The following is a 22,160-nucleotide window of genomic DNA, read 5'->3' on the forward strand; positions in this document are numbered from 1 at the left end:
AAGAAAGGGATTACATGATCTATGAGTCAAGAAGCAATCAGATGGGAAAAAGGGATTACAATTGGGGAGAATACAGGTTTTATAACCCAACAGAAGGGCACTGTCCAGCATGAGCAGTTCTAATATAATCTCCAGGTAATGTAGAAATATCCATAAAGTGATAAATGGAAGGGACTAGATAGGTTAACTGCTTGGGGGAGAGGGTTTGGGAGAAGGAATCAGATGGGCCTTGGTCTCAGTGGACAAATGAACAGGCTAGCCATCAGGATGGTGGGAGATGGAATGTCTCTCTCCCAGTCCTTATTGGGTCTTATATATTCTATTATAAATACAAACATCATAGGTGTCAGTCTTGTAGAATAGGTGTCAATCTTGTAGAAGTACTACTAAGTACCAAGTACATGTAAACTAGAAAATCATTATCTCAATTCCATTGAGTTAACATCTTGTTTCAAGTATACTTCTCCAGAGTTCTGCCCTTTATATCTTATACATGTGCAATCACATAAAACATATTTTCACATTATACATATTGTAAAATAAGAAACAGCAAAACACATATATACATGCTTATACAGTCATATACACAAAGCAAAGAAAATGAAAATGTATGCTATGATCTGCATTCAGACTCCATCAATTCTTTCTCTGGATGTGGATGGCATTTTCCATCATGAGACTCTTGGAAATGCCTTAGATCACTGTAATGCTGAGAGGAGCTAAGTCTATCCTAATTGATTATTGTACAATGTTGTTGTTACTGTGTACAGTAGTCTAATAGTTGAGCTCACTTCACTGAGCATCAGTTCATCTAAGTCTTTCTGAAATCTGTTTGTTCATCATTTCTTATTGCATAATAGTATTTCATTACATTCACATGCCACAACTTGTACATCCGTTTCTCAAATGACAATCATTTCCTCAGTTTCCAATTCTTTGCTATCACAGAAAGAACTGCTATAAATATGTTTATACATGTAGGTTCTTTGAGGGGAATGATTGGTACAAGAGCTCTGGAGAGGAGAGAGATGTGCTTTCTTCCTTTTTCAAGAGAAGACAGATATAGTTTCAGATTCTCTTAGGAACTTGAGGCTTATAAAAAGAAAAAGAAAGATTTGGAAACAGCAGGCATGTAGAAAAATACAGTTCTTCAACATGTCTTTAATTTCCAGCTTCCCCACTAAAGACATCAGAGAATTTCCTTCTTAGGTGAGAGCAGGATCTATTTCTTTGGTTTGAACGAAAATATCTCTCTTCTAGGGGGAAAGTTCGTTTATTTTTTATTTTTGTTGAAATTATGTTCTAATTGATATATATTTCCAATTTCTGTTTGCTATTTGCTTAGATAGATGGGCTTACTTATTATTTGTGACTATCTTTTCTATAATAAGCATTTGGTGGGATGGAATCAAATTGGCAAGTATAAATTAGGAGCCATGTTCTTCCCTTATAATTATGGGTTTAGGGGGCAGGAAAGAAGTCTCAGAGGAAGATGAAGCAGCAAACTTTGTGGATTCTTCTTCTTAAGGCAAAAATCTAAAGTCTCCTTGAATTGGGGTGTGTAAATTTCAAGAAACACTTCTCAGCACTTCCTCTCTAGCTATCTTTCTATATTTAGATATTCCATGTAGATATACACCTCTACAAGAATACAACTCTATATTGTCCCTATAGAATTTCATCTTATCAGATTCAGCACAATGCTCTATTGCAGGGGTTCTCAAACTACAGCCCACGGGCCAGATGCGGCCTGCTGGGTTATGGCAAATGGGCTGAGGGGCGGAGATAGAGTGTGAGCTTTTGTTTTTATTATAGTCGGGCCCTCCAACCTGAGGGACAGTGAACTGGCCCCCTATTTAAAAAGTTTGAGGACCACTGTTCTATTGAGATCTTTTTTGGATCCAAGCATTTAAGTTTTTTCTATAGGCCAGTGGCTATTCAAGGTGCTAGTGATGTGATTGATGTCAGCATACTAAATTTTGAGATTGAAGTGAGCAATTGGCACCAAATGTTGGAGTTTGGTATGAAGCATTGGGGTTTGGTCATATGAAGAATTCACAATGGTCTTTCTCTTTGCCAAAATGTAGGTTTATTTATAAGAAATTTAAGACAAAATGAAGAAATACAATAAACACAGGGATGGTAAATATGAAATAGATTTGGAAGAACATATAGTTATATAGATGAGTGGTTTAAACAATTAACAATAGAAAAGACAAGTTCTATAGTGGAACTCACAACTAACTATGAGAAAGGGAACATACCATGAGGTAGGAGTAATCCATTGACTGACAGGCTAAATTCACAGAGGAGTTTAGCACCCTAAAAGAGTTAGTTAGCTATAAGGAGAAAGACATCACGAGGCAAAAATGCCATTGTTGGCTAATCCAAAACGATTCAGCAAAGATGGTGTGGGCCATGACATATTTTTGGTAGAAATTTAACTTTGGGGATTTGATATAATTTGGCTTTCTGATTAGATACATTAGATTATAAGATTGAGCTGATTCCCATCAGTGACTCTCCCTTACTTAGGGAGTAATCTTACCAATATTTCAGACTTTCTCTGCCAACCCCACCTAGTGACCCAGGCTCTCATCACTAGAGAAAGTAAAAATGAAACAATTCCTGCCCTCAATTCCTATCATACCTTGGTTGTTAATCTGGGTCCATGCAAAACAAGGCATCGATGTTGCTTAACAGGATTGAAAGGAAAGATGTCTTAGTGAAGATGTAGGGAATAGAAGACTGAGCTCAGAATCCATATGAGCTGGGTTCAAGTTCTGACTCCAACACATACTGGCTACATGTCCCCCAACAAGTCTTCTAACTTTTCAATCCCTCAGACAACCTTCTAAGATTATAAATTGCAGAATAATTGCTGTTTTGCATTGGTAAAGGGAACTATTTTAATGGGGATTGTCCTGAACTAATGAAAACATAGATCAAGGCAAAAAGAAAAAAAAAAAAAAAATGACTTGGGGATCTAAGTGGAATCACCCTTTACCCTATCTTCCTATAGACACAAAAATGATAATTGAATTAGTTGTTTTTAGTTATATTCAAGTGTTTTTCAAGTATGCATTTACTGTCTGCTCTATTTAACTATGCCCTTCTGTTTTGTTTTGTTTTGTTTTGTTTTTGGGGGGTGGGGTGAGGCAACTGGGATTAAGTGATTTGCCCAGATTCTCATAGCTAATAAGTGTCTAAGGTTGGATTTAAACTCAGGTCCTGCTGACTCCACAGCTGGTATTTTATTCACCACATACCTAGCCATCCCTAACTATGCCCTTGGAAAGAGAAGCTCTAATCTTTCTTTAAAATCCATCGTGGTACCATTCAGGGCTCTCTGTACAATTAGTGCTGATTCAATCAATATTACCAAATTGATTTGTAAATATTTTCCTCAATTCTAGTGCTTTAGCAATAGTCAAAATAACTCTGATTTTTATCTGCCCTGGCAGCAAGATTTCTGGCAATTTAACATGGAAACTAGAAATGAGTTAATATAGAAGTTGTACTGAGACCAGTTAATATTCTCAATAAACTTTCCCATGTTTAACCTCAGACAGCTAGTGTTTTATTCCCTTCCTATGTTTTGTTGTTCTTTTATTTTATGTATTGTTTTATCATTTTTGCCTAAAACCCTGTACCTCTACTGAGGTACCTCTACTGAGAAATTTCACCTCTACTGAGAAATATAGACACGATTTGCAACCCAGATTTCTATCCAAGACTGGAGCATTTTGAATAAAACTTCATTAACTGGTGGACAGAATGATGACTCTAGGCTGCTTGTCTGTGTGAAGGGACAGAATTAACACAATACCTTTGGAGAGGAGAGACATTCTTCATTCTTGACACGTACGGGAACAACTCCACCAAGGAGTGAGAGAAAAAGACTTTGGAAGCAGCAAGTATTCAGATGAAGCCAGCTGGTCAACACATCTCTATTTCCAATTTCCCTTCCTAAAAATGTCAAGGAATTCTTTCCCTTTACCCCGTCTTCAAAGAAGACACACACACCAGGGGTAAAGCAACTTTAGGGAGGACAAAACTTCACTTTTGTTTGATCCACTGATTAATGAATATTTCTTTGAGTCACTGTTTTTCCTCTATTACAAACATGTATAAAAGCAAAGCAAATTCCCACATTAATTCTGTGTGTATATATATATATGTATACATACATACATATATATGTATATATGTTATAAATGCATGTATATATATACATATATATAAAGACACAGAGAGAGAGAGACAAAGACAGAGAAGAGACAGACAGAGAGAAACATATGGTTCTCCCTTCATATCAGAGATGTCTAAATTTTTTTCTTTTTTTATGAGGTGCTTATAGTACCTTATTATGAAATTTGGATTGATATAATAGTATACATATATTATATTCATTTCTGAGTTTCTAAACTTTTTCTGTATCCTCTATTATCCTTCACACATCATTTTCAGCTTCCATAAAACTCCTCAAAAATTCCCATTCAATTTCTTTTGCTGACTCACAACATAGTAAAACTATGATAGGGACAATCTTGACATGGAAGGACAATTGTATCTCTAGATATAGAGAAACAAAGTGCAATTTGAGTCACTTTATACATATATGTGTATTGTGTGACCATATTATATATATATTATATATATACATATATATATATGTATGTATGTATGTATATTATGCCTCATTTTGTACTCTGAGTCTATCACCTCTGAGATGAGTAGCATGTTTCATTATGAATTCTCTATAACTTTAGTTGGTGTTTATGATGTGTTTGAGGTTCAGCACCAATGATGAGATTGAGGAGAGCAACTGGCACCAAATATTGGGCTTTGGTCAGGTAACAAATTCACATTGACCTTCACGTTGCCAAAAGATAGGTTTATTTATGAGAAGAGGTTACAGACAAAATGAAGAGGTAAAATAGGCACCATAAGTGGTATACATAAAGTAGATTTGGGAGAACATATAGTTAATAAGGAAAGGACAAGTTCCCCAGAACTCACAATTATCTAAGAGAATGGGAATATACTATGAGGCAGGAGTATACTTTTCACTTGCAGGTAAAAATCCTAAAAGAAATTTAGCACCACAAAAGATTTAGTTAGCTATAACAAGGAGAAAGACACATGAGCCTTGGGAGAGAGAATGGGAAGAAAGATTCCATGAGGCAGAACACTGTGCAAGCTAACCCAAAAGGGATTAAGCAAAGATGGTGTAGGGACAGATGTATAGGGGAAATTTAACTTCAGGGGTCTGAGATCTAATTGTATATAGAAGGGTGGGATTACCCAAGACCTCTACGGGATAGACCTATAAGACTGAGCTGATCCCTATCAGTGCCCTTCCCTGCTTGCCTCAGGGAGTAATAAATTCTTCATGCTTTCTCTGCTAATCCCACCTAGTGACCCAAGTCATTTTCATTGCTTGAGTTCCTTAAGTCTCTCAAAGTTGTTTGTCTTTACAATATTAGTGTTATACCATAAATCGAAGTTATTTTCCTGGTTATGCTCACTTCACTTTATATCCATTCATTCAGTTTTTCTGTGTCTCTCTGCTTTATTTCTTATAGCACAATATTATATCATATATTATAACTTATTCAGCCATTCTCCAACTGATAAGCATCTCCTCAATTTCCAATTCTTTGCCATAAATATTTTTGTTTATAATGGATCCTTTGAGACTTCCCCAGACCTTTTTAATTTCTTTAAAGTATTAACTCACTAGTACTATTGCTGGATCAAAGGATATGTATAGAAAAATGCTTTGGGGGCTTACAATCAACTGAGAAGCTCATCAACAGAACATTATCTATTTCCCCACAGTCCCTGCCACATTTGTCAATTTCCTTTATTTTTTGGTCAACTTTGCCAATCTGATGGGCATGAGGTAATTTGCATTTCCCTAATGAATGGTAATTTAGAACTTTTTCTTGCCCTGAGGCAATTGGAGTTAAATGACTTGCCCAGGATCACACAGCCAGGAAGTATTAAGTGTCTGAGATCACATTTGAACTCAGGTCCTCCTGACTTAGGGGCTGGTGCTCTATCCACTGTGCCACCTAGCTGCCCCAAACATTTTTTAAAAGATGGCTATGATAGGTTGAATTTCTTCCTCTGAAAACTATCTATTCATATGCTTTGTCTATGTACCAATTTGAGAGTAATTTTTTTTCTTATAAATCTTATTTCAGATTTCTTAGCACTTGATAACTTTCCATTGCTCAAAAGAGAAATTTTACAAAGGGCATTGTAAGAGGTAAGAATGAGCTGCAGTATTATGCAGTAGAAGTTTAAGAGAGACTGGAGTGAGTAGAGAGATATGGCCAGTGTTTAGAGAGAGAGAGAAGTGAGTCTGAACAGATCAGTGAACGTTTAATTCAAAGGAACAGATGCCAGATAATGATTGTTTTTGTCCTTTCCCTTCTTTCTCCTCTCCCAATCCAAGAGTCATGTCATATCCATGTTTCTTTATTTCGCTTTCCCCTGAGGAATCCCTGAAGATTAGCTCTATGATTCTGTGTGCTGCATCAGGGAGGTAGACATGTCTCCTGATTAACTGAGGGACTTCTGGGAGAGAGAGCAGCAAAACTACGAAAGAAAGAAAGAGGAGACAAAGCATGGGTTTCAAATGGCAAATGGGAAGAAATTCCCAGCCAAGTTCCTGATTCCCATCATGCCTCTTCTCTTCCCATCCCCTTGTTTTTCTGCTCTCTTTTTTGTGTTGTTTCCCATAAAAGTCTAAGCTTCTTGAAGGAGGAACTATTTTTTGGCTCAGTATTTGTATCCCCAGTGCTAAACACATACTAAAGCAATTAATAAATGCTTGTTTAATTTGACAGTCAAAATTTAGGGAGTACCCAGAGATTCGATAACGATTCAGTAAACAGTCTATTTTATCCCAAAATACCCACTTTAAACTCAGCACACCCTTACAGAATCAAACCATTCTATCTTTGTTTCCTTCTGTAGGTTTCCTTTTTAGCTCATTAAAAATAATCACTAAAGGGATCTTAGTCTAATCATTAACTTAATCCATCAAGATCTAGGGAAAGGGGGTTGAAGGACCCCTTCCCATATTCAAATTATAGTGGTACCTTGACACTTGTCTACTTGGAAACTCACCAAATTTGGTGTTCGATGAGGAAAAAAAAATGCTTCAGTACTAGACACTTATTCAGCATTTATTGCACTTTATTGTTGTCTTGGTTGAGCAGTAGGAATGTAGTCAGGCATACTGTCCAGCCCCTGTTGCCACTGCTATTGCTATTGGCCATGGGCAGCTTTTCCCCAGGGAAGGTAGAGGTGTACTGGATAATCAGGTTAGAACCCCTAATACTGATATTCTACACATCAATGAGCAGGTCTTGGGAATGTTCATGCAGGACCACGTGGCTGATGATGTGGCTAAGGGTATTGTCCCCCAGCTCCCAAAACATTAGTACGGAAGGAGAGTAACCAGTGGCAGCAGCTTGAACAGCTGTGGTGGGAGCCCAGGGGGAAATGGCAGCACCAGAGGACCCAGGACTCCTAGTAGCCCTAGCCCCAAGCCCTAGACAGCAAAGGGCATGTGACCATAACTTCTGCCTCCACATCCCACCCTTCTAATGGAGCTTGGACAGCATGGGGTAGCAGTAAGGTATAAAAGTAGATGTTCCTCTCAGAAAGTGAGTTGGATCAAGAAGGGAGTCTGGCTGGGCTGGACTGGGCTGTCTTGCTTCTCCTCAACTGGAACTTTTCTCTCCTTTGGAGAATTGAGTGGGGAGGGATGGTTAGGCTGTAGATTGTAGATGTACTCCTTATGGGGAAAAAATTGTTTGGTACTCATCCTTTTCACCACTTGTAGTGCCTTCTGGAACCAATTAACAACAAATACAAGGTACCACTGTATTCTCCTTCAGGAAGAAGTCCTTCCCGGCCTAAGGTGGAGAAAGAAAAGCAAGATATCATTTAGGGATTAATAGTTAAAGAAAGATAATAAAATTTTTCTATCCTGTAAATCCATGTTTCAGATTAGGGTAATTTCAAAATGCTTTCTTAATATTTCTAAATGAAGGAGGTAGAAGAGATTTGTCTGTTTCTAAAACATGACCAAATTTTAGTTGCAAGTGCAAACATTAACTACATGTCTAAAAATGACAACCAATTGGACATACAATCACACAAAATTAACACATAAACCATGTGATATGATGACATGATATAATATACATGTACATATTAACCATGTGAAAAAAAATTAAGTGAAAAGATGCTCAAATACCCCTTTCATCAAAGAAATTTTTAAAAAGAAAACTACTTCCCCATGTTATACCAATGTTTTATATAATAGCACCAACTATCACTGTAATGGCCAGTTGTTTGTGTTCTCCTAAATCCCCCTTCCCAGACCAGATTGGAGTCAGGATTCTCATGGATTATCAGTATCCTTGCCTGTTAGGCCAGCTTAGTATGGGACTTTCTCCTTTACTCCTGCCTTAATCACCTCTTTATCTCTTTCTCCTGAGATTGTAGGAAGAATTGATGCTTCTTAGTTTCTGGTGCCCAAACTAAACCAGTGATTATATCCAGGGTCCATCTAAAGGAAAAGAAAAGTTATGGACTCCACTTAAATTTGTGCTATTAAAGACTTATCAAGTTGTTAGTAAAAACAAAAATCTAATCAAAATTAGCTTTATCTGCCACATAGCTATTTACCAACTAACAACCAGTTGTTTACCAACTCTGAGATAGTACTTCCCTAGGGTCACATAAGTTCCTTTGAATTCTTGAATAAGCACATACATACACGGAGACGACAAATAAAATTGATGTCTTTTTTTTCTCCCAAAGAAAATAAGATTAACAATACTATTGAAATTATAAAAAACAGTTGCAGCCTTCAATAGTTCTAGTTAGCAGGAAATGGAAAATAAGATAGTATTATACACATATTTAAATAGTAATGTTATAGATATGTATGTTCACACATACACACACACAAACACACACACACGACACACACACACACACACACACACAACCACAAACCCATGCTCCAAATTCATTTGCCTGAAAAACATTAAATTTTAGCCAATTTTCCTGAATATATAATATCATGAGAAGAGCCCTCTCTTTTTGGGGTCCCTCAAATCCATTATTTATCTTTCACAATTTTCCTTTGCATAAATGTCTTTTAATGTCTTTATCTCAAAGAAAATGAAGTTTTCGAAGATTCTCCAACACCCTAACATTGCCCCTTCCCCCATCAAGTTAGAGATTTTTCAGCCTTTAGAATAGAGATGTTTCAATATTCAGAACAATTATATCACCCGTTCCAAATTCTACTTCCTTTTTTTTCTATTCTACTTGTTCCTTAAAGTTCTTTGAATTTTTTATGTTTTATTTTTTTATTTTTGCTGAGGCAATTGGGGTTAAGTGATTTGCTCAGTGTTACAAAGCTAGCAAGTATTAAGTGTCTGAGACCAGATTTGAACTCAGGTCCTCCTGACTTCAGCCGGTGCTCTATCTATTGTACCACTTAGCTGCCCCCCTTGAATTCTTTACTACCTGGCATGTAATTATATGTCATTACTCACTTATGTCCTCGTCCATGTTCATACCCCTTAAGATCATGGATTGCTGCCACAAAGTGCAAATCTCTCCTCCTCTGTCAAGGATTATGGAATGAGTTTTTTTCTATTTCAAACTAGAACATTTAGATTCAAAGTTATAATCATGTTGTATGGATTTTCTAGGGTCTTAGTGAAACCTTCCATCATATTTTTAAAAACAAATGAAAACTTTTCATCTTCCCTTTCAGTTCCAATGGTCTTGTGATGGAGAGAGCCACCTGCATCCAGAGAGAGGACTGTGGGACTGTCGTAGGAACTGAGTGTGGATCACAACGTAATATTTTCACTTTTGTTGTTGTTATTTGCTTTCATTTTGTTTTCTTTCTGATTTTTTTTCTTTTTGATCTGATATTTCTTGTATGGCATGATAATTGTGGAAATATGTATAGAAGAATTGCACCTGTTTAATATATTTTGGATTACTTGCTGTCTAGGGGAAAGAGTAGGAAGAAAAATTTGGAACACAAGGTTTTGCAGGAGTCAATGCTGCAAACTATCTAAGTATATATTTTGAAAATAAAAGGCTTTTTTTTAAAAAAAAAAAGGATTGTAGGCAACTATTGAACAGTCTCTAAAATCATTTCATGCAGACTCCAAAGGATATGTACAGGGTTCCCCCAAGTGATCCATTCATCTATTGAACAAAAAAGCTGAGACACTGGGTAACACTAGATACCACTGTGGAAAATGAGAGATGTCTTCTCAGCTCTTCCTCCCAAATAGAAAGACCTAGTACTGACAACTCTCTGCCTCCAGTTCTCGAGGACAGTCCCAAGGTCAGGATTTTTTCCTATAACTCTTCTTAGTTCCCACCCCTCACTTCCCTGGTTCTGGCAAAAGGGTCTTATAGCATAGTCTGTAAAATAACCCCCCAGGGTTAACCCCCAATACCCTCTGATTTAGATGTAACAGTGACAATCCTGGTCCCCACTGTTTGAAGACCTGATGTGTTATACTGTACCCTTTCTAATAGGATCCTCAGTACTCCCTTTAAAGGGGGAGGAGATATCCAATCTGCTCAAGCCCTCATGGATGGAGTGCTCCCCCAATTTTAGGGGTTACCTGCTCCATTTAACATTCAGATTAGCTTTTACAAAAGAATATTTATTTCAAAGACATAATGAAAGCAAATAAAACAAACATGGAGGAATATAATGCACCCTACACTTGTGATATGGGAGCCATCTGCCAGTGACTGCTGAAGGTCTAACTCAGACCGTAGAATGGATCTTTTCATGTGAAAGGAGGAGGATGATATAAGGAGCCTGAGAGGCAGTTGTGTTGTCTGACCTCTCTCTTCTTCTCTCTTCCCAATCCACAAGGAACATCTGTGAAGGCTGCTTTGCAACTCCTTCAAGTGTTATAATTCACAGCTGTGGAAGCTCTCAGAGAATTGACCTGCCCCCTCACCTAAGCATGGTCCTTAACACTACACTAATTCAGTTTCTGGGGAGTGGAGAGGGATTAGGCTCACAGATTCATTTCATTCCTTTACATTGTGGTCCCACCAATTTCTAAATCCAACCATCTCCCCTTTTTCCACTTCAGCTTGCAGCAAGGCTTCTCTGAGTTTCTCTTCTGGGCTAGCAGGAACATCCTGTCTGGAATTCTGTCTCCAAGGTCTTCGTGGTTCTAGAATCCAGATCTGTGGACTCTGCCCATGCTTCTAGAACTAAAAAAAAAAAAAAAAAAAAATTGCAGACTGCACTGGCAATGCAGCCAACAGAAAAGGGTGCTGTCATTTACCCACATGGTAGGAAGCACAGAACTTATTCTCTCAGAATCAGATCCTTGATGTCTCCATTTGCATGTTCCATTTTAGGTGATTTGAGCATGCACAACGATATCCCATGACACAAGTAATAACACATTTATAGAAACAAATGTATTTCTAAAACAACAAATATTTATTCATAAAAAGGGTATTAAGCTCACAAATAAGTATCAACATTAGAGAAGCTAAGAAAATAAGATGAGTGTTTTTCCCAACAGCTCTGTCTAAATGGACAGATCAAAAAGAGAGTAGAAGAAAGACATCCTTCAGGCACTTGGATTCACTCAAGAGTCCTTCAGTTGTATTGTTTCGATCTCATCAACCTGCCATGGATCATGCTGGCTCTCCCAGAGATAGCCTAACTACTCCCCACCCCATGTGAACTTCTTCTCTTCCCAATCTATCTCCTCATCCACATCTCTTGCTTCTCTCTAAACTGAACCAATCACTAAGCTCCCACTTCTCTCTTTGCTAAGCACTACTCTAGTCAGCCTTTCACTGAAGCTCCTCTCACTGTTTGATTTTATATCCCAATTTTAAATATTATCCAATATTTCCTCCATCTTCTACTACATTAAAGAAGAAAAGCCATAATTCCCAAGATGCCCAGATGACATTCAAAACATTTGCCCTGGGATGGTCCCCAGCCTTGATCAAGCCTATGTGGCTTTAGTATCAGATATCTTATTCAAGAGTTCTAATTGTATATATTCATCAAGTCTACCCCTGGAATCTGTAGCCTTGAGCAAATGCAGGGGTTGATTAGGAATCCTCCCACCACGACAAGCTGTTATCTTTTTTCTCTCATGTCTGTCAACCAGTTGAAGCCCATCCTTCAAATAGCAGAGAAGTCCAAGCTGAATTTAAAACAGAGAAGTTTTATTATTATTAGGAGGAAGAGGCTAGTACCAAGTACAACCAAATTCAGAACTTAGGAGAGGTGTGGATAATTTATGCTTAGAAACCACAAAGGAGAGGTTTAGGACAAGGCTGGGGAAAGAAATGGACTGTCTTTTCTAGGAACAGAGGGAACACAGAAACAGGATGTTTTGTAGAAACAATTGAATGCAAGACTGGTTTAGGCTGCTTTAAGGTTTACAACTCAGCAAGGTCAGCCAATAAACGCCAGCAAAAGCCTGAACAAGTAAATAAGATTTTGGCTCACTGCAATTGGTTCCTTTTGGCAACAAGCTTATTTGTTCAGTGCATCTTCCTGGCAAGGTAACTCATAGAAAACAGATGTATTACTCTTGGGGCTAATTTGATGTCCTCAGGTATGACAGGGACAGAAAAATTATGACTGCCGCAATTTATTCCAAAATGTCTATTTGGGGGCTGAAGTAACCCTTCTGATGAGGTAATAGGAAACCTCAAAATGATGAGGTAACTTGAACCAAATCATGAGATAAATACCTAATAATGAGGTATATATCTCAATAGGATTAAGTGAGGTCTAGTGGCAGGATTCAGGGTACAGGGAGTCACATGGAGCTCCCCTTGCAACCCCCTTAGGATTCGGCGCAAGGATACAAAGTTAAGTCAGGTCTAGTGGCGGCGAGAGTCCCCTGTAAATTCATTTACAGGCCCGAAAACCTAGATGGGTAAAAGATGTTTATTGCCAGGTTTGGAAGCAAGGTTAAAGTCTGGTTAGTAAAAGGCATTAGATAGAGGAAGATACACCCCAAAGCGGCGGGGACAGAGAATCTCTGATGCAAGCATCTTAGCTGGCATCTTTCAAATCTCTGAACCAAAGATGGTTCTAGCTTTGCTCTTTTTATCTGCTTGAAGAAGTAATGGGGCGGAGCTCAGGTTAATTCCTTGAAGGCCAGATTTTTGGCGGGCTTTATCCAAGCCAGCTCAGATCCAGTGGGGGGTTGGGTACAAGCCCAAACTAGTTTGACCAGATCTTGTATCAAAGGTCCAAGTCCCAAAGGAAGTTGTAGATCAAACAAGGAATATCAAGGGGCTACTGCCCTCAACACTTCCAAAAAGGTATGTAAAGATATGTTTGCTATTTAGGATTTTTATAATTGCAAGTATCATCTGTCCTTTTGATGAGAGTTAGGAAAGGAGGAACCCCTTTTGGGTCGGTGCAAGGATAGTACCGTGACTGCACAGAGTCCCCTGTAAAGGAATTTACAGGCCCAAAAACCTAGATTGATAAAAAGGTTTATTGTAGGGATTTGGAAGTAAAGTTTAGTTAGTAAAGTTGAGGGTAGAGATAAAAGGGCACCGGAATAGGTCCGGTGGACAGAAACCCTTGACATGACTGACATAAGGATGCCATGCTTAGGACTTCTGCAAAGCGTGGACTCCAAAGTAGCCCCTTTTATAATGGGGGCTCTTGGTGATCTTGAAGGTGGGTGAAGTCCCAGGCTCCGGGTGGGTTTTCAGCCAGGGTCAGCATTGAATAGAATTCAATCGGTTTAAACTGTGAGGGTTGGGAAAACCCAAGTTAGCTCAGATCCAGTGGGGGCTGGGAAAAGCCTGGATATCATTGGAATTCAAAAGGGTGCTTTTTGACCAGGATTTGTGAATCAAAAGATCCTAGCTTCTTCAGCCATGGGGGGGGAGGGGAGTTTGGAAATCAGAAAGGAATCTTAAAGGGACCTCAACCCCCATCACTTTAAGAATGCAAATTAGGGGCAGCTAGGTGGCTCAGTGGATAAAGCCTACCAGCCCTGAAGTCAGGAGGACCTGAGTTCAAATTTGGCCTCAGATACTTAATATTTCCTAGCTGTGTGACCCTGGATAGTCACTTAACTCCAATTGCCTCAGGAAAAAAAAAAAAAAGAATGCAAATTAATCCATATGACTTACAAGAAAGGTATACATATACAGTGGTATGTTATTAAGCAGGATTTACTTTAATCTGAATTAATAGCATTTTCTGATCACTTTCTTAAGTCTACACAAAAAATAAATCAAGCCTTGATTTGTAACAGATCTACCATTCCTTGTTATTCTTAATGGTTACCGAGGTTCTTAACTGCTATCAAAAAAAAAGTTTCAAATATGCTGGTCCGATGCTTTCAGGAGCTAGACACTGAGATTTCATTTTTAAGGATTATCATGAAAGCATGGGGCATTTTTTGGAGCATAGTGGCGCCAGTGAAAGGGGTAATGTAATGCTGATAGAGGTAGATTATAGGTAAGAAGTATGGTCTCCAACTCAAGACTCAGAGGTTTTATTAGAAGATTGTGACTTTCTTCTGAGATCAGAACTAGATTGAGAGTGGAAGTGAAGCCCCTATTCAGAAATAGTGGTAATAAAAAGTCAAAACTTATCTTAGACATCCTATAACTTCTTTCACAGAGAGAAGGAGAAGCTAAGCAGGCTTTCAACACTAAATATCTGGGGAGGTTGAGAGAGGTTTAAATAGCAACATAATGAGTCACTGAACAGAACATTGATGGCTTGGACCATAATCCAAAAGAATCAGAGATTTGCTGAGAAAGCAGAGAAGACCATGGATGGCTCTAAGAAAATAAATATGCAGTTTGTATGTAAAACATACATTTAAGTCATTTAAATGTCCCAAATGAAGATTTCTACTTTGCTCAAGATGAGGAATTATGCATACTTGGTTCCATATAGATGAATTCGTATTGCAACTGTTTTCCATTGGAGATTTGTAGAGGAGGTGATAAACTTCCTAGAAGAAATAGATTTAATAGTTTGTATGTGAAGGCTATCTACCACATCTCATAACCAGCTTGACTAGGGAATAATTATACCCCCTCCCTTCTTGGAGGGATCCCAGCTGAAAAAAAAAATCATGCTTCACTTATGGATCACACACATAGACTGAAAAAGGCATAGGAAAATAACTGAACAAGTTTGAGCAGAAGCTGGGGCTGTGGTGCCCGGGGAAAATACTGATCCTAATATACCCTGAAAATAGGAGATGTGGTATCTCTGTCCATGAGAAACAGCTAATAGATGGTAGATAGAACAGGGTCAGGAAGATCAGAGTTCAAATGTGACCTCAAATATTTTCTAGCTTGTGTGGCTCTGGGAAAGTCACATATCCTCTGCTTGCCAAAGTTTCCTCAAATGTAAAATAAGAAAATAATAGCACCTATCTCCCAAGGTTGTAATGAGAATCAAGAGAGTTAATATTTGTAAAGTATTTAGCACAGTACCTGACTTATAGAAGGCATTATATAAATGCTTATTCCCTTTCCCCTAAAAAGCATTTAGCACAATACTTTCTTGTGGATGGCCTGAAAAAAAGCCTTCTCTTCTTGAGGGCATTGGTGTAATCTTTATATTAATGATGTGTTGTATAGGTTGGATGGGTCTACTCTGGGCCAAAGCCCAAGATTTGGATGGTGGCTTACCTAATGAACAAAAACCAGGAAATCAACCCTAAGAAAAATCAGAATCTATTCTACTCAGGAAGCTTGGGGGAACATAATGGATGGGAAGAACCCAGATGGTTCTGAATTTACCAGTTCAGAGCAAGGTATGTATATTTCCCCAACTAAAAGGGAACACAGAGGTTTAGTGGACTCTGAATTTTGGAAAATCTACATTCTCCATGTGGATAACACAGTTCCCACTTTCCTTAGAAGTCTGCCTCTTTCAAATGGGATTTAGACCTAAAGCAAGCTATCCAGCAGCCTTTGGAATCCTTATAACCTCATGATGCCCGTGTTTTTAGATATTTTTGTCCATAAATACCAGGTTTAGTGGAACCTTTTGGCACATACCTACATATGGGCAGGACAAATGATCATAAAATGTTTGGACCTTCAATCTTCACAAAGCAATCATTCCTAATACTACTTTTGAAAAAGAAAAAGTTAATTGTTTGCCAGAACAAATGGTGCAGAGCCATACAATCATTTTGCATCTGGAAATGCCAGTTATGAATTGAATGATGCAAATGGTTCCTCTAACAAGATAGATACGGCACACCAGAAGTCTATTCTAAAATGGGAATAGTACATTCAAAATCACTCACTCAGATCTCTGAGATGTTAGCACTATTCAGCAAATTTTGACTATGCCAGAAATTAAAATTTTCAGCCCAACCACCTGGCCTCCCTGATTCCCCTAATAAGTCTCTGCCTATGAAGAGATGGCTCCCAAGGAAAACTATTTTCCCCCTGATTTACTGATATTTCCACTTGAGATGAAAGAGGCACATACAACCTGATTTCAATGGTCACTAATCTGATAATAAAAATACCCTTGAGATGCAGACTTGAACATTTATTGCATTCTCTTTCTCCAGTTATCCTAAAATTCTATCAGCTATAAATAGTATCTTTCCAAAAATCTTACTAGATAGATATACAACATTTTATGTGTGAAATCTTTTTCCTTAGTTAATATGAATAGTAATTTACCACTCCTTACCCCCACACAAATCTCTCATTCAGAAAGGCATTTGCTGCCAGATATATAATATGGTAAACATTTATTAAATGCCTAATACATGCCAGTTACTGGACTAAGTGCAAGGGATATAAATAAGAAAGAAAATGATAGATCTTGCCTCAAAGAATTTACATTCTATGGTGAAAGGACAATATACAAAAGGAAGGTGACTGGTATGGGGGCACGAATGATGTTAGAGTTGAATCCAAGTGAAGTAGCTGGCAAATAAAGAGATGGCAGGCATCTAGAGCCCTCCTTAAAGAGAGATTATGGGAGGGGCTTTTGTCCTACCCTCCAGGCCTCCTATTTGAGGGACAGAAGCAACTGAAGGTACTGAGGAGGTGTTAGTATTAAAGCTGAAGAAATCTCCATGGTGATGAATTTCCTGATAATGAACTTATCTTGGTGGGGGGAGAATTAGGGGTGGGATAGAGGAAGAAACCAAACAGAGCAAATGAAATTAAATCGAAAATGAAAAATGTAAGAAATAATGCAGGCAGGAGACATTAATCATCTTCGCTTCCCAAATTCTTTCTTTAAGACCTAAAATAGTTCTAATTCACAGGATTATGAATAACAAAGAAGAGAGTTGAATTCTTCTATATATTTTATTTATATAACTGTAGCTAGGAACAATGAGTAAGAAGGTTGAATCCCAGAAGAAGTTTAATCATCCTCTGGAAATAGCATCTCGTTTTTATTCAACTTCACCTTTCCTCCCTAGCACACATGCACAGGTATCACTCTACCCTGAATATATTGTTAACCTGCTTATATGTGTGTTCTTCTGTGTGTTGATCAGGAAGCATGTCAGGGCTGATGTGACAATGACAAGGATTCAACAATAATGATGATAGCATTTAGATCGTGCCTTAAGTTTTGAAAAGCACTTTACAAAGATCTCACTTTAACTTAAGTTAACAACCCTGGGAAGTAAGAGTTATTATAATCCCCATTTTACAGATAAGGGAAATAAGACTGTTAAGTGACTTGTTCAGGATCACATAATTAGTATGTGTCTCAGGCCGAATTTAAACTCCATTCTTTCTCACCCTAGGTATATGTGCTCTATTCACTGCACTACCTAGTTCCTTTGTAACATATATATATGGTTACTCCTCCCTGTATGATAAGATCATTAGTGGGCAAGAAGGTATAATGTTAAAGAAGATTTTATTTTAAAAAAGGAAAATAAAATGGAAATTCTAGATGTGAGCAACTATTAGACCCAACAATGTATAGGTCCCATTTAGGGAAATCAATTCTCTAGCTCTCCCACAGTGAACCTTATGTTTAATATATTCTATGGGTCTATATTTCCTAAACCATAATTTCTGAGCCCCATAGACAGTCAGAGAACACAAGAGGTATAAATCAAAGACATTTAATGAAATAGTATACTAAATAGCCATAAATGTCTCTTATAAACTTGGGGTATATCCCACAGTTCTCAGCAAATATATATTACAAATGGAAAGAGTATTTGTAGGGAACACATTTAAAAGGGCACATACAATCCCAGAAGAACTGATTCAGAGAAAATATGTGACCAATATACATGCATGGAGGGTCAAATTATGCTTCAAATACTTAAAGTTCACTGATATTTTCTAATGATACCATTATAAACTTCCCTCCAGACCTGCATATATTGGCTTTTTAACTTCTGCTGCATACTGCTCAGATGCATAGTCTTCTGCCATTGTCTGATCTTCTGGATTCTTCCCCACTAACTACTACTTTCTGATCACTGGTCTTCTGGGTACTGATCTGTTCCCTATAGATTTTCATTCCACTGAAAATCTTGCTAATAATTTCCTTGAAGGAAAGAACAGATAACAAGCCTCCATGCTAAACTAGCTTAAAACCTCTAATTTTTTTGTTTTGTTTTGTTTTGTTTTCTGGCTCTTTTAGAAAACCAGAAACCTCTGGTTGGTAACCATCTCTTCTACCTCTTCAAAAAATATCTCTCCTCTTGGTTTCTCTTGCCTTGTTCCCTCAAGATTATTTGCTACTGACACCTCTTATCTCCCTAGCAATGGATGCTTAACTTCAGGTGCCAAGCTCTTTAAACCAGCTAGCTAGTCCCTCGGTTTTTGAAGCTTAAATCCAGTAAATATTTAATAAGAGGCTGTCTGGGAGACACAGCTGGGACTGAGGAGCAGAAGGGTGGGGAAAGAGTGGAGTCAAGAGGAATTGAGTTCAAATCTAACCTCCGGTTCTCATTAGCTTTGTGATCTTGGACTTAAATCATGATAGCCTTCCCCCTCCCCCCCAAAAAAAAAGACTAGGGGGGGAATTTTTTATTAAAGCTTTTTAATTTTCAAAACACATGCATGGATAATTTGTCAACAGTAACCCTTGCAAGATCTTGTGTTCCAATTTTCCCCCCTTCCTCCCAACTCCTCCCCAGATGACAAGTAATCCAATATATGTTAAACATGTGATGTAATTTTAAAGTGCAATTTGCAATATTAAGACTTTCTGCATTATTTCTTAATTCTAGACAAGAAAACAATAAATTGAGTCCTAATTTATAGCTTTTTTTTGCTGAGGGGTGATGATTACAGGGAATATTTAATAATTGGCTCTCTGTACTGCTTCCAGTATTGCTTCTGTTTTTTTCCATATAGATGAGTGGGTTAAAGCCAGGAAATAATGTCACCTGCCTACTATATAAAAGCATTTATGGCCTTTTGATATTCATAAACAATAAATTCACTAAGAATGGCTCTGGGACCTGCTATTACATAAATACATGTACATACATACACACATATATGTAGAGGGCAGGAACTCTGAAAAGGTATACTTAAGGCTCAGTATGACTGATTTAATCCTACAACAAGATATTAACTCAGATATTAATTGACTCTTTAGTGATATAATGATTGGCTTATACTCATTATGATTGATTTAACTGTAATAGAGAATTTAAGAGGTCAGAGTCAGACTGAAGTCAGGAGCAGAGACTGAAATGTGCAGACTGCTGACTGGCTGGCTGACTGAGACTGCTGCTGCATATTGGGAGACTGAAGGAGACAATAAAGACTTTGGACTTGATGCCTGACTATTCTCATGGTGATTATTTTGCTGAGACCCAGGCTGGTCGGAAGGCCCTCTCAGAAAGCTAGTCAGAACATTACACATTCACAGGTCCTGGGTCACTAGGTGGGGTTGGCAGAAAAAGGCGAAGTACCATAAGATTACTCCCTGAGGCAAGCAAAAAGGGTACTGACAGATGAGTCCCCACCCCTGTGGAGGTCTTATGTAATACCACCTTACTGTATCCAATCAGAAACCCAAGTTATGTTAAACTCCCCAAGATTAAACTCCCCTATAAATCTGCCTATGGTCCCCACTATCTTTGCTGAATCCCTTTCTGATTAGCCCACCAATGTTTTGTCTCATGGTCTCTTTCTTCTCATTCCCTCCTCTATTCCTCATGTGTCTTTCTCTTTACCCCATGCCTCTCCCATGCTTCATAGTGTCATTCTCTTTGTTATAGCTACCTGATTCCTTTAAGATGTTAAGCTCCATTGAGGATTTAGCCTGACAGTTTATAGCATACTCCCACCCTTTCTCCTGGTTAATTGTGAGTTCCACTGAGGAACAAACCTGTCCTTTCCTTGCTAACTATATGGTCTCCCAAATCTATTTCATATTTACCATTCCTGGTGCCTATTTTACCTTTCCATTTCACCTGTAACTTCTCCTCATAAATAAATCTACCTTTTGGCAAAGAGGTCACTGTGAATTTGTCACATGATTGAACCCCAACATTTGGTGTCAATTGCTCTCCTCAATCTCATCATTTGGTACCTAGGCTCAATCTCATCCCACACATACATACACATATATACAGACTTAAGAATCATAAAATTATAGTCTCAAGTACCAGGGTTCTTCTAGCAGAAGTTTTCCCCCACTAGTTCTGTTACTTTGTCCTGATAGTCCCTGGATTTTCCTTGTGGAAAGGAAAGGAAGATCTGTCTCTGGTTCTCTGTCTCTTTCCTCTCCTCCCTTTCTCACTCTTTCCTGCTTTTCTTTCCCATTTCTCATAGCTCACATACACAGTTTCCTCCCCTACACTATTGTCAAAGGCCAAGGGAAAACTCTATATAGTCTTCCAAGCTTGCCACCCCACGCTATGCCGAGCCCAAGTGGAAGATAAAGGTGAAAATCCTCCTGTCTTCTCTTTTCCTAGTTACTATTCCTTCCTTTCATCAAGTTCTTCCCTACAGCCTTCTTTAGTCTTTCCCACTTTCCTACTTAGCAATAACCATCAGCATCACAGCCATTAAAATGACACATTTTTTTTTTCAGTTACCAAAAAAGAGAAAGGCACCAGGATGGAACTTGCAACTTTTACATTTATAAAGCTATAACCCAGGTGTCACTGTAGCACTATGTGTTCCCCTCCTCCCCCATGAGTCTGTGGGGGCCTATCAGGCTCTCTCCTACATTTGGTTATTGCAACCAATAAAAATAAAAGATCAGCTCATATAGTCTGAGGGACAGACATGTAGTCTGAGGGGGAAAAAAAAGATTCAGGCTTCATTTCATTTCTGCTCTTTGGATTTTATAACAAATTTATAACAGAATAAACGGCTTGAAAATTTGCCTCCAGGTGGTCTTTCGTAGACCAAAAAGCCAGGAAATGGGATCCTATATTATATATTCTGAGAAATATTTTAAAATACTTCTCAGAACTGCTCTCTCTTTAGCATCCTTAGTCTCCATTTATAGTCACATTAAGCAAAGGCATGTCTTTGTAGACCCAACTTTTATAGCAACAAAAGTTGTAAGACAATAAAAAGGAACAGCCTATATATACCCAGAGGTCGGACTGCGAACAAACAAGTTGGGATAGTGACAGTTGAATTCCTCCCTACTGCCTGCTGGTGGACGCTCGGATTAACTTTCGGTGTCTAAGGCTCTCCTCTAGCCACTGCTCTCTCCCCGTCAGCGCTGGGGACTGAAGACTTAGCCGACCACTGCAGCCTTCAGCGTCCTATTTCTTCTGATGGAGTCTCTCCTTCTCTCCCGGCTTTCCTCCTGCCAGATTTTATTGGCTTGTTTTCTAGCCTCCACATCTAGTTCACATAGAGGTCATTCTGTCCAAGCTTCAATCTACATTTCCCGTAGTCGTTATGGGAGAGCAGGCTCTGTCCCGCCCCAAAGCGGCTTCATAAAACTTTAAAGCCTATAAAGCAGTTTCCTCAGAACAATCTTGTCAGGAAGGCAGTAAAAATTGCATTTCCCTCATTTTAGAAGAGGAAGACAGAGATTTAAAGAGGAGAAATGACTTGCTCACAGGCACATAGCAAGTAAGTGGCTTCTTACTCTTTCCAACACTCTTATT

The 22,160-nt window shown here is 38.3% G+C and overlaps 1 protein-coding gene and 1 long non-coding RNA gene across 9 annotated transcripts in view; one reads left to right on the plus strand and one right to left on the minus strand.

Annotated features, from left to right (window-relative positions):
- Positions 1-7,430: 7,430 nt before the first annotated feature.
- The window catches only part of LOC141559487 (uncharacterized), a 55,338-nt gene continuing 40,608 nt past the window's right edge, over positions 7,431-22,160 (minus strand). Inside the window, exon 3 of the long non-coding RNA XR_012487434.1 lies at positions 7,431-7,937. This is a non-coding gene — a long non-coding RNA (uncharacterized LOC141559487). The remainder of the gene's footprint in view (positions 7,938-22,160) is intronic.
- The window catches only part of EPCIP (exosomal polycystin 1 interacting protein), a 40,059-nt gene continuing 31,247 nt past the window's right edge, over positions 13,349-22,160 (plus strand). For 3 of the 8 annotated variants that reach the window (XM_074300744.1, XM_074300747.1, XM_074300748.1), the window contains exon 1: positions 21,966-22,125. The gene's annotated coding sequence lies outside the window, so the exon portion shown is untranslated. Of the gene's footprint in view, positions 13,399-15,699; positions 15,876-21,961; positions 22,126-22,160 lie in introns of those variants that run through there. The other 5 variants (XM_074300751.1, XM_074300746.1, XM_074300749.1 and 2 more) reach the window with 5 other exon arrangements.

This window comes from Sminthopsis crassicaudata, chromosome 3, assembly GCF_048593235.1.
Source record: "Sminthopsis crassicaudata isolate SCR6 chromosome 3, ASM4859323v1, whole genome shotgun sequence".
NCBI lineage: Eukaryota > Metazoa > Chordata > Mammalia > Dasyuromorphia > Dasyuridae > Sminthopsis > Sminthopsis crassicaudata.